Source organism: Schistocerca piceifrons, chromosome 9 (assembly GCF_021461385.2).
Source record: "Schistocerca piceifrons isolate TAMUIC-IGC-003096 chromosome 9, iqSchPice1.1, whole genome shotgun sequence".
NCBI classification, from domain to species: domain Eukaryota; kingdom Metazoa; phylum Arthropoda; class Insecta; order Orthoptera; family Acrididae; genus Schistocerca; species Schistocerca piceifrons.
The window spans coordinates 147400627-147412782 of NC_060146.1; the positions used below are offsets into that span (position 1 = coordinate 147400627).

Genomic DNA, 12156 nt, shown 5'->3' on the forward strand with positions numbered 1-12156 from the left:
GACACAACCTTTTACTCCATCCGTACACTAATTGTAAGACGGCTACGACAGAAGAAACCGAGTAGAAGACAATCTTGAAACACTGACATTTGTTATAAGAAAAATCGTGTCGCAAGTATGTCATAGAACATATTTCTGAACTTGGGAAGCTGTGGTAATACTAACTGTGGGATTACAATAAATTAACACGTGCTTTGAAAGCACTGGATGCCAATACTGAAGAAACTGATACAGTGTGCAGTTTGTTACTAACAATACCTCCAGAATACGAAGTAGTTGTTACTGCTCCGGAAACTTTGTCAAGTGAGCAACTGAGAATAAGGTTTGCAAAGAGTAAACTATTAGACGAAGAAGCAAAACGTAATAATTTCAAAGATAATCAAAGGTCATTAAATGAACTATCTTCGTCGACAGTATTGGTCGCGCAGCAAGGTCAAAGGAAGTATCGACTGACAATGTATGTATGATGCAATCAAAGCTCGGTCTAAATATATTGTTAGATATGCGGTAAAGCAGGTTATATTAAGGCATAATGCAAAGTTAAACTGTCACAAAAGCTTAACAGTAAGAAGCCTGCAAATGTAGCTTTCTCAGCTGTTACTGGGCGTTTCCCAGATAGGAAAGTAGGGTGGTTTCTAGACTCGGGTGCAACAGAACATTTAGTTAAAAAATCTGTTCTTTTGATGACTGTGAAGGAAGTACAATTCAGTAAGAATATTGGGTTGCCAAAACAGGCACATTTCTATTTACCAAAAATGTTTGGAAAAGTTGATTTTGAAAGTATTGTTTATGGAATTTCAAATAAACAGAAGAGATTTTCTTGTAGTGTCAGGTTTACTAAATAATTTATTGTCAGTGTGGAAACTAGAAATGGCTAGCTGTTGCACTACTTTTATAAAGTCAATGGGTTCAATTCGAAAAGAAGATTGCTATAGCTGTAGCCCACAGAAAAGATTCAGACGCCTTTCATTCAAAGATACTAAGAGTTCTATAGGCAGTGCTTGTTTTCCAGACAGTAATGTAGAGTTGTGGCATAAACGCTTAGGACATTTGAACCTCGGAAATATGAAGAAACTTCGGTATCCAGCAGAGGAACTGAAAAAAATAAAGTTTTCTGAACCAGTAAATAGATGAAACTTCCTGGCAGATTAAAACTGTGTGCCCGACCGAGACTCGAACTCGGGACCTTTGCCTTTCGCGGGCAAGTGCTCTACCAACTGAGCTACCGAAGCACGACTCACGCCCGGTACCCACAGCTTTACTTCTGCCAGTACCTCGTCTCCTACCTTCCAAACTTTACAGAAGCTCTCTAGCGAAACTTGCAGAACTAGCACTCCTGAAAGAAAGGATATTGCGGAGACATGGCTTAGCCACAGCCTGGGGGATGTTTCCAGAATGAGATTTTCACTCTGCAGCGGAGTGTGCGCTGATATGAAACTTCCTGGCAGATTAAAACTGTGTGCGCGACCGAGACTCGAACTCGGGAGTACCGGGCGTGAGTCGTGCTTCGGTAGCTCAGTTGGTAGAGCACTTGGCCGCGAAAGGCAAAGGTCCCGAGTTCGAGTCTCGGTCGGGCACACAGTTTTAATCTGCCAGGAAGTTTCATATCAGCGCACACTCCGCTGCAGAGTGAAAATCTCATTCTGGATTCAGTAAATAGATGTTTGACCTGCATAGAGGGTAAATAAACACGATTTCCACATATTCAGTTTCTTATTCGAGCGAAACGACCACCTGAACTGATACATAGAGATATGCTTGGCGCTATAACGCCTGTTTCTTTTGATATAAATAAATATAGAGGTTGATGAAAAATTTGCGCACTAGGACTTCGCAGCGCAATTCCTCACATACTGGCAACACAAATATGTCTCTCACAAAACTTCACCTGCGCGTCTTCGGGCAGTAAATGGACGTTACAGATCGGCAATCTGGCAACACTGTAATCATGTGTACAGTAACTACCTCTGTCAGTTTGTAACAGTAATGCTGTGCTGTTGGTGTGGTGGATAGCGTTGTGGGTTAGCTTGCAGGAATCCGAAAGTTCGATTCTGGGTCCTACATAAGTTGTGTTTATTTACTAAAATTAGTCTGCGTGGTGGTATCTGGCGTCTTAATCGTCAAACAGCGATTACGAAGGGTGTTCTACAAAACAATTGCAGTTACTTATTGCGAACACAGCGATGGAAATACAATCGTTTTCATTGGTCGGCTTTTAAAGAAACCTTTCGTATATCGCGGACGCCAATTGCTTCGGACCACTGCATCTATTGTATTCTAAACATGTTTTTTGTGTACCCTCTCCCAATGGCCTCATCGATTAATACCAATTATTATTCTTGCCACGTTCAAGTCCATTACAATCTGTTAGGTCCTTACGTCACCAGTAGGGTTAGCAACGTGCTTCGCAAATAATTTCGATGGGACCATTAGGTGAGGGAACACAGAAAACTGTTTTGGAATCTAGGAGATGCAGTGGTGCGAAACAATTCACTTCCACGACGTGCAAAATGCTTCTTTAAAAGCTGATCAATGAAAACGATTGTACTTCCATTTCTGTGATCTTAGTACGTAATTGCAAATGTTTTGTGGAAGACCTACTGTAATCGCTCTATGACAATTAAGACACCAGACACTGTATAACGCAGATAACTGTTAGCAAATAAAAACAAATATGCCTCAACCCACAGTCGAACCCCCGACCTGCTGCATGCCAACACAAAATACTAGCCACTTGCACCAACTGCACGGCGCTGCTCTATCTGCTGACAGAAGTGTTACCATACATGTGATTACAGTGTTGCCAGAGTGCCAATTTACTGCCCAAACTGCGCAGGGCGAAATTTTGTGACAGACATTTTTGAATTGCCATTATGTAAGGAATCGCGCTACGAAGTCAGAGTGCGCGAATTTTTCTTTTCCCCGTATAGTGACTTTCACTAATGATTGTATTCACTTTACAGCAGCTTACATTCTTAAATTGAAGTCTGAAGTGTTTCATTTTTTTAAAATATACTAAGGAATGGCTACTGTTCATTTTAACATGAAAATCAGCTGATTTATTGGCGACAATAGCCTGAATACATTTCAGATGATAGATTAAAGTCTTTGAAAAAAAGAGATTGCACTTCGAGTTTACCGTAAAGTATACGCCTCAGCAAAATGGAGTGGTAGAACGACTAAATTGTGCTGTCAATGAAATGGCTCGCTATATGATTCCCGAATGCGAACTTGGAAAGCAGTTTTGGTCAGAAGCGGTTTTGGCAGTTGTTTTTATCGTTAATCGTAATCCTACATCACCTCTAGGTGGAGAAATTGCAGTAACGCTATGTATGGAAGAATAAACTGCGTGTGTTTAGGTATGTTGCATGCTTGTACATTCCAAAGTAACTGTTCACAGGTAAATCTCACGCCAGATTATCCAAATGTTTCATGAGAGGACACTGTCGCAATGATTACAGATTATGGTGTTCCAAACAACACAAGGTTGTATTTGGAAGAGATGTAATTTTTGAAGGCGATAACTTTCTATTTGAAAGTAAAAGTAGTGATGATTGGATCTTTAACGAGATTGTTCAAATGGACAACATTACGCAGAATATAGCAGAAACAAAACAAACTTTGAGGAAACTGGACAAACTGTTGAAGATAAATAAGAGCCTGTGACTTCAGAAGAAGTGAAGGAAGCAGAACCTCTACGGAAAAGCAGTAGGGTACCAATAAAACCTAGATACTTGGAGGTTTAAGCAGCGTTAAGCTTGAAGGCAGAAGCATTTGTGGAAAATTTACCTCAGAATTTCGAATAAATGAGGGGTCAGCATGATGAAGAAGAATGAACAAAAGCAATAAAGAAGAATTCGACTCTCTGTCATCTACTGGAACTTGGACGTACGCACCATTTCCAGCAAATAAACGAGCCATTGACAGTAAACGGGCGTTCAAAGTAAAAAGAGATGTACCTGGAAATATTGAAAGGGATAATGCACACTTCTTAATGTGGAGAATGAGTATGATTTGTTCGTGGAACAAATGAGTGTACAAAATGCATTCCTGCATCGAGAACTGACTGAAGAAATATATATATAAAGTTCCTCAAGGTGTAAAGACTAAGGAAGGAGTTGTATGCAAACTCAGTAAATCGCTTTTTATCATATTTGGATTTTCCACCCTAAAAAACATAAGAATACGGTATTTTCAGCAAAAAAGTTTTTCCATCGTTGGCCTGTGTAATAATGCCTTGACTTGTTTTCTCTTTGTTTTTCTGTATGTGCTTTTTTCTGTGTTTTTTCTTGTGTCTGTATCTTGTATTCATGGTTTCACAGTGGTTGTAATTGTAATTGTGGTAAGTAATAAATTGATATTACTTATTTAAATACCTGATCATCTATAGCCTAGCATTAACAAATAGAAATGAACATATTAATCTTTTTCACTACTTATGTTACATGTGAAACACTTATTTAGCAACAAAGAACACATATTTTCCTTATACGCAACTCGTGATACCCATTTGCACGTAAACATTTGTTGATGGAATCGATGGAGTTGCCCACAATCGTTTTCGGACTATAGATTTAAAATTCTCTTTGCTACCTGCTAAGCATCTTGCGCTATTGAAGAAATCGTCGTGACTGCACGTCAAACTGCACTCTGAGACACAAGACAGGTTCATTATCGATAGCCAAAGGTAGTTTTTTCCTTCTAATACTGTAGCTGTGCTCATTACTATTTTTTTTTCAAATTGTGATGGAATACTCCTGACGAATTTACTTATGGAATACAAATACACTCCTGGAAATTGAAATAAGAACACCGTGAATTCATTGTCCCAGGAAGGGGAAACTTTATTGACACATTCCTGGGGTCAGATACATCACATGATAACACTGACAGAACCACAGGCACATAGACACAGGCAACAGAGCATGCACAATGTCGGCACTAGTACAGTGTATATCTACCTTTCGCAGCAATGCAGGCTGCTACTCTCCCATGGAGACGATCGTAGAGATGCTGGATGTAGTCCTGTGGAACGGCTTGCCATGCCATTTCCACCTGGCGCCTCAGTTGGACCAGCGTTCGTGCTGGACGTGCAGACCGCGTGAGACGACGCTTCATCCAGTCCCAAACATGCTCAATGGGGGACAGATCCGGGGATCTTGCTGGCCAGGGTAGTTGACTTACACCTTCTAGAGCACGTTGGGTGGCACGGGATACATGCGGACGTGCATTGTCCTGTTGGAACAGCAAGTTCCCTTGCCGGTCTAGGAATGGTAGAACGATGGGTTCGATGACGGTTTGGATGTACCGTGCACTATTCAGTGTCCCCTCGACGATCACCAGTGGTGTACGGCCAGTGTAGGAGATCGCTCCCCACACCATGATGCCGGGTGTTGGCCCTGTGTGCCTCGGTCGTATGCAGTCCTGATTGTGGCGCTCACCTGCACGGCGCCAAACACGCATACGACCATCATTGGCACCAAGGCAGAAGCGACTCTCATCGCTGAAGACGACACGTCTCCATTCGTCCCTCCATTCACGCCTGTCGCGACACCACTGGAGGCGGGCTGCAAGATGTTGGGGCGTGAGCGGAAGACGGCCTAACCGTGTCCGGGACCGTAGCCCAGCTTCATGGAGACGGTTGCAAATGGTCCTCGCCGATACCCCAGGAGCAACAGTGTCCCTAATTTGCTGGGAAGTGGCGGTGCGGTCCCCTACGGCACTGCGTAGGATCCTACGGTCTTGGCGTGCATCCGTGCGTCGCTGCGGTCCGGTCCCAGGTCGACGGGCACGTGCACCTTCCGCCGACCACTGGCGACAACATCGATGTACTGTGGAGACCTCACGCCCCACGTGTTGAGCAATTCGGCGGTACGTCCACCCGGCCTCCCGCATGCCCACTATACGCCCTCGCTCAAAGTTCGTCAAATGCACATACGGTTCACGTCCACGCTGTCGCGGCATGCTACCAGTGTTAAAGACTGCGATGGAGCTCCGTATGCCACGGCAAACTGGCTGACACTGACGGCGGCGGTGCACAAATGCTGCGCAGCTAGCGCCATTCGACGGCCAACACCGCGGTTCCTGGTGTGTCCGCTGTGCCGTGCGTGTGATCATTGCTTGTACAGCCCTCTCGCAGTGTCCGGAGCAAGTATGGTGGGTCTGACACACCGGTGTCAATGTGTTCTTTTTTCCATTTCCAGGAGTGTATATATATTGTGAAGAATCAGTTACAATGCTCAGCTTCAATATGACTGTCAGTAAACACATCTTACTTACAATTCTTGTCTTCGTATTTTCTTCCTAAGTGAATAATTATCACAGAAAATTATATCATTAATGAGAGGATATACGCATAACATGTTACTTTCCAAAACCAGGAGTCGGTGAACTCAGCTGTTTGAGAAGCTCAGTAATATGTTTCTACTAGGTTAAATTTTCATCAACATATATCCCCAAAAATCTGGGGTATTTCTCTCCATTCACTGACTTTCTTGTTGGCGTTATTCTCTGTGTCGAACAAAGCTCAATATGTTGTTACTTTTTTAAAAAATTGAAAATGTATGTACACAGAAGGACTTATCTTTGAAGAATGTTTATGTGTGTGTGTGTGTGTGTGTGTGTGTGTGTGTGTGTGTGTGTGTGTGAAAAACAAATAGTAGTGGAGCCAAACTGAAACCAATTCAGCATCAGTTTTCTTAAATTCAATTAATTCCAAAAGAATTAAGGTTTTTTTTTTATAAAAGTGTTCATCACGTACACAATTACATATCATGGTCAGACGTACCACCGTACACAGCTTTCTTGCCGACTGAACAAATAATAGGACTCATTTTTCTTGGCGAAATTCCTGAGCTTTTGCAACGATAAAAATCCTATGGCAGTTGTTTGTCTCAGGATCGTGTACAACACCACGAAGAGTTTTAATCGTTCATAGCTACCATCTTATGAACTATCAGGATAGAAAGAAAGTGCACTGAGGACTTACCTCAGATTATGGTGCTGGTACAACCAACCACTTTTCCCCAGCCCTCATGTCAGTGCTGCACGAACCAATTACCCGGAATAGAAACCCTTTATTAGTCCATAAACTTGTTTAATTACTCAGTTTTCGAAGAGCTTCCGAGGAATTTTGTGAGGTCGTGGAATGAGACACTACATTATACACAGAAAGCTGATAACAAAGTTTATGGACCAAAAACGGAACTTAAAAAGTTTTTAAATACAAAAGATTTAGAGTAGTATATAAAATAGACAACACGTCAAAGAGCAAGGAGTGCGTAACAAGAAAATCTTTCAAATATCTGGCATTTATCGTTCAGATTTGTTATTTCTGCTAGAACGCTATTGAAAATAAACCTGGAGGATAGTGCACACCTTTCTGTACAATGGCTACAGAAGTCTTATCCAAGTCATTTTTATGTCTAATGTTTACTGAGTGAATAGTGCAGTTCATTTCGAATGCGTCATTAGCAAACCCGGCGGCAATGTTTTGCAGTTGCTAAATATGTATGGGAACTGGATATACGTCCGTATTTTATTTGCCCGCTCCCCCCCGCCCTCTGTCTCCCTTCACCTATTCCTTCCGGTTTTTCTGTCCATCTCTTCTCCCCCCCCCCCCCCCCCTCTAAATCAATTTTCTCCTCTGTCCATCTCCCCTTCTCTCTGGGCTGTTCACGTGCTACTGTCGCGAGCATTCACGCTGAAGGACGGTGGAACGACGAGAAAGTGACAAGGTGCTGGACGTCCTCATCTAATCACACAACCTGAAGATCGGAACGGAGGCATGCCCGCTCTGTAACGCAGGGTAGGTGGCCATCTGTAGCAGACCTGACGACAGGCACGAGTGTTTTGGAGCACACCGTTCAGCGCACATTGTTAAACATGGTGCTCCGCAACAGACGTCTTCGTGTTCCCATGTTAACCCAACGACATCGTCAATCACGACTACAGTGCTCATTCGATCACTGTGTTTGGACTGTGAATCAATGGAAATGTGTCACCTGGTCGAATGAATCACATTTCTTGTTATATTGCGTCAATGACCGAGCCCGAATACGCCGTTATCCAGGCGAAACAGGCACCGCACACAGGCCTGTGGGGGCAGTATGAGCGTGGTTTCATAAGTCTGGTAAATTTCCATGAAAGAATGGAACATATTTGTTGCGCCTTCATGGTTGGTAAGTTTGATTATTCCAAAGATTGTATAAAGAATTTCAACAACGTTCACCGTACAGCTGATTGTTGCAGCCATCTGAATTGGTCAGTGTGTCGACCGACATTGCAAATGGAGAAAACCGAGTTTCGGGCTGTTATTATACATTTTCATTTGAAGGGTTGGACTGCAAAAATCAAAACAGAACTGGATGAAGTTCACACGAACTTTGCGACATCACTGAAGACAATTTACATTTGGAATAACGAATTGAAACGTAATCGGACAAACACCAAAGACGAAGCGCGCTCCAGGCGGCCAGTTGAGGTAACCAAAAAGGAAACGAGTGACAAAATCCATGATATGATAATACAAGGCCGCCGAACAAAACTTTGTGAGATTGCTGAGACTGAAGACATCTCGGCTGAGCCAGTGCATAATATCCTGCACGGAAAATTAGCTAGGAAGAAGCTCTGTACGAGGAGGGCACCGCAATTGCCCACAGTCGACCAAAAGTGCGTCCGGCACAGCATTTCAGCACAAACTCTAACGATGTTAAATCGCAATCAACGAGACTTTTGTGCCGATTGGTGACTGTGGATGAAATCTGAATCCATCATTACGCACCGGAGTCAAAACTGGAGCAAAAACAGTGGACAGAGTCTGCTGGAAGAAAGTGCACTGAGGAAAGCAAAGATCGTTTTGTCAGTTGATAAGGTGATGCCCACAGTTTATTGGGTTCAAATGGCTCTGAGCACTATGGGATTCAACTGCTGTGGTCATAAGTCCCATAGAACTTAGAACTACTTAAACCTAACTAACCTAAGGACATCACACACATCCATGCCCGAGGCAGGATTCGAACCTGCGACCGTAGCGGTCGTGCGGTTCCAGACTGTAGCGCCGTTAACCGCTCGGCCACTCCAGCTGGCAGTTTATTGGGATTCCCAAGGAATAATCACTATAGATTACTTGGAAAAATGCAGAACCATGACTTGACCCTATTATGCTGCAATGTTGGATCACTTGAAACTAGTGTTAGCTGAAGAAAACGTGCTCTTTCACCTGGATAATGCACCACCCCACACATCAGCGATGACAATGGCATAAGTGCATGAACTGGGCTTTGAGTTGGTTCCTCATCCATCTTGTTCATCTGATCCTGTTCAAGTGACTTCTTCCTGTTCCCTAATTTGAAACTTTGGCTTGCTGGTAAGAAATTTTCGTCAAATGAGTAAGTGGTAGTTGCAGTCAAAAACGGTCAAATGTGTGTGAAATCTTATGGGACTTACCTGCTAAGGTCATCAGCCCCTAAGATTACACACTACTTAACCTAAATTATTCTAAGGGCAAACACACACACCCATGCCCGAGGGAGGACTCGAACCTCCGCCGGGACCAGTTGCAGTCAACGAGTATTTTGCAGAGTTTGACCGAACCTATCTTCCCGATAGAATGAAAAAGCTGGAGCACTGCTGGACCAAGGACCAAAGGAGACGTCGTCGAGAAGTGAGTTATTTACGAAACAAACACTTTTTCTTGCTTTTTTATCAGACTTATCAAATCACTCTCGTATTATGCTGTGGATGACATTCAGCTAGGCGTCCATGGAACCTGTAGTAATAATCAAAGGCACGGTGGTAGCTGTGGGCTACTTGAACGTTATTGTAGACCACCTGATCCGTTCATGCTTGATGTCTTCCCCGACGGCGACAGCGTCTTCCAACAGTGTAACTGTACGTATCACAAGATGAGAATCGTGATGCAGCCGTTGAGGAGCATGATAGGGGACGTTGACGTCTTGGCCACCAAATTCGCCTAATCTGAACCCAAGGAAGGGCCTCTGTGACGCTCTGTGCCTACAAATCACAGGCCCGTAAGTTAGGGGATTTGTCATCAGTTTATCGAAATCTGGTGTCGCTTACCTCCCGAAACCTATCAAATAACTTTCCAGTCCATGCAACGCGGGATCGCTGCTGTATTGCGATCCGTGAGAGGACCGACATGTTATTGAGCAAGTGATCACAAGGTTTTAGCTCATCAGCGCAGGACCAGAAACGCTTTTCTTGCATTTTACTACTAATTTTTAGTTCATATATCAGACGCACTTTCAACGTGAGAGCACCCAGTGAGGGGTAGATGCATCAGAGAAAACAAAAAAAAAAAAAAATCGCAAACCAAACTAGTATCCAGCCTCGCGACGTAGACCGTCATGTATCAACTCCGTATCAGTTTGAAGAAACCCAGAACATGTAATGGATATTCTACTGACTACTAGCAAGTGCACTCTCAGCCATTTGTCGTTAAACCTCACGACGACATCACCGTTCGCTATTAGTCTCCTTGCCGCTCAAAATACCGCATGGCGTTGGGTTCTAAAAGCTTGCTGAAGTGTTGTATCTTCAATCTGCGCTGTTTTTATTTTTGTTACCAGTCATTGTTAAACACTACTAAAATGTAAATACAGAAAGCATACGAATGTCCCTGAATTCACCTTCCTGACAGCAAAATAATATGCGCAAATCTCATACAAACCACAGAGCAGAATGCGGTTTTAGTCAACGCAGCGGGTGAGACTGCGCAACGCCTATAACTCAGTTTTAATAATACCATATAGCAACTGGTTGTTCTGCTGGGTATGAAACAGCTTCTGTGGCTGAATCGTTGCTGCCGTAGCTTGGCAGGCATGGCGCTAAATGTTGCGCATTGCAGTAACGACAGTTTTATAATATTTTCAAATAAAATTATTAGCATACGAAGTTTAATAGTGTATCACCACAAACTACGATTTGTTGTATTCTTGTGACACGAGGGCGTCGTGATAAATAATTCCTCCGAATTTTTTTGTGAAAACTCTTAAGATTTTTTAAACAAAACTAACTTTATTAACATTCTTCATGTTTATTCCCCCTGTCTCCATATTTACTTATGAACATAGTCACCTAGGTGACGAACAGGTTTCTCCCAACGCCAGACCAGTTTGTTGATAGCGTCACTGAAGAATGTTTTTTGACAGACACAACTTCACGTAGCTGCATGCACCACTTCATAACTATAAAACTGAAATACTCGAAAGTGTTCTTTAACTTTTGGAAGCAGATGAAAGTTGGATGGGGACATGTAGGAATTGTATGAAGGACGTCAGATGACAGTGACCCCTAGACGACGAATTGCACCGCCCTCATGTGTGGTCTGGTATTGTTATGGTTCAAATGTGTGTGAAATGTTATCGGACTTAACTGCTAAGGTCATCAGTCCCTAAGCTTACACACTACTTAACCTAAATTATCCTAAGGACAAACACACACACCCATGCCCGAGGGAGGACTCGAACCTCCGCCGGGACCAGCCGCACAGTCCATGAGTGCAGCGCCTTAGACCGCTCGACTAATCCCGCGCGGCTTATTGTTATGGTGAAGGACAGGATGCTTCATGTGTGGACGTTAACTCTTCTGCGGTTAGAAACTGGGTTAGAGCACGCTATTTCTTAGGTGCCGACATAGTTGCGTTACACACCTCCATGTTACACGCTATAATTCGGAGTCCCCTAATGGCAGACTGTTGCAACTTTCGTCATCGAGGTGGGGAAAGTCGACCAAGTAATACACATGACATTTAATACCTCAACAGATATTGAGAACAGAATACAAAAATCAAAGGCTTATATATTTCAGCACGCCCTCTTATATTAACGCACAGATATTCCTACAAGGTGTTTCCATGCGCCGAAAAAAACCAGCAATTGCGTAGAATGAAGAAAGTTTACGCGTTGCGAGTGGGCTAAAACATACTCCTTGCGTTATAATGATCACTTTTCTCGTTCATATGAAATTAGAAATGCTTATATATGTTAAAAATGAACATTAGACACACCAACTCCAGAGTTCAAAGTTTCGGTAATTTTAATCTAAGAAAAAAAAACCCTAGGAGTAAATGGGAAAAATGCGCACCAAAAATACTGGCGCTACCAAAGAGAGCATGACAATGGTAAATAAGAACTA

The 12156-nt window shown here is 43.0% G+C and overlaps 1 non-coding gene across 1 annotated transcript; it reads right to left on the reverse strand.

The window, feature by feature from the left end:
* Positions 1-1158: 1158 nt before the first annotated feature.
* Positions 1159-1233, reverse strand: Trnas-cga. Its single transcript has one exon. It is a non-coding gene; the product is annotated as a tRNA-Ser (tRNA).
* Positions 1234-12156: the final 10923 nt, after the last annotated feature.